This window comes from Ailuropoda melanoleuca, chromosome 20 (assembly GCF_002007445.2).
Source record: "Ailuropoda melanoleuca isolate Jingjing chromosome 20, ASM200744v2, whole genome shotgun sequence".
Lineage (NCBI taxonomy): Eukaryota > Metazoa > Chordata > Mammalia > Carnivora > Ursidae > Ailuropoda > Ailuropoda melanoleuca.
In genome coordinates this window covers 21,995,776-21,997,364 of record NC_048237.1, presented here as the reverse complement: position 1 = coordinate 21,997,364, position 1,589 = coordinate 21,995,776, and positions in this window count along the sequence as shown.

Genomic DNA, 1,589 nt, shown 5'->3' with positions numbered 1-1,589 from the left:
TATAGATGTGCTTCAGAGACAGCAACAGGGAAAGACATAAGGTGAAGATATTAGGGCTCCAATCATACAAACACACACAGAAGCTTTAATCAGCATAACTCTTAAATTTTTTTTTCTTTTATGCTATTTTATATTTGTGTTTTTACATAAAGTTCTCAGTTCAAAGTTATTCTACTGCACATATAACATGCTAATACTTTAAATCATTGCATTAGGATAAGAATGATTTATTTTTATGAAAATAAGAAAGGTTTCTCATAAGTATATGCTATGGAAAACAACTGCATGTGAATGAAAAGATATAAGCTTCCCCAGCTCCCAAAGCCTGAGGTAATTACAAAAGATTTTCTGAAGGAAAAAATGTCAATTCATCTCTCACCACATGAACGAGTTAAAGTCCAACCACTCCTCTTCCCACAATCCTCTTAAAATTAGAGATTATCTTTCCACTGACAACACTGGAGGACCTGGATTTAATTTTATTATACATATTGGCAGATTACTTAATATGTGCTTCCAGGAGTGGAATTGAGTAATCTTCAAGAAAAAGATGAATCTTGAAGTAAGAGCTGAGACTACAAGGTTGAGCCATTTTCTGCAGAGAGAGGTTCTTCAAACCTTGAAAATGTGAAGTTGTTTAAAAGAATTAAGTTTCCCTTACACGAGTGTGTCAACATATAGACGAATGAGGTGTAGTATGTTCAAACTCATTCTGTCAGAAGAAATAAATCTGAAGGGAAATTATATACTAAACAAGTTATATTGGTAAATATTACAAAACGTAACTACTGGTACATAAAAGAAGAGATCCTAATCTACTTTCTAAGGGAATTAAAAAGATCTTGGGGGAAAAAAAGAACCTAAGTATGAAGAATTTACCAGGTAAAACAAAGATAGGGAAGACTATACTCTGATAAGGAAGCCATATGCTGAAAGTGGTGAAGATGAGACATGCTTCTGCATAAGATGAAATGTTAGAAGTACCGGAATAACTGGAGCAAATGGACAAAGGGAGAGGATTATAAGAAATGAGACTAGTGACAAAGACAGGTGTTATTATGGAAAACTTTGGAATGCTGTTATGGGATTTCAACTAAAGCAATAGATGAATTTTAAGGAGGAAAGGGACTTGACCAGATTTGTATTTTGTACACATCATCCTGGCTTCAAAACAGATTGGAAGTAAAAGTAAACATCAGAAGACCCCTTAGAAGGCTACTACAGTAGTCCAGGCAGGAGATGATAATAGACTTGGTTAAGGGGTAGTAATGGGTTTATACATATATACGGAATTACAAATTTACTTATAAGGCTGGGATTAAAATAACCTATGACCCCCACAGAAGAAAAGGCTTTTTCTTATTAAACTTTGTGTCTCAAAACCTGCCACCTACATAATATAAAATGGAGGTTCTGTGGATTTTTCTGAATTAAATGTAAATTGAGATAAATCATTTAATTTTTTTATTCTTCTAAGTCTGAAATAAATCCACAGGAAAATACAATAATAAAAAATTTAACTATTTATAATAAGTAGCTAAATATTTTAAAACACGAGACTTAGTCTGAAAGAGTAAGTTATCAGTACT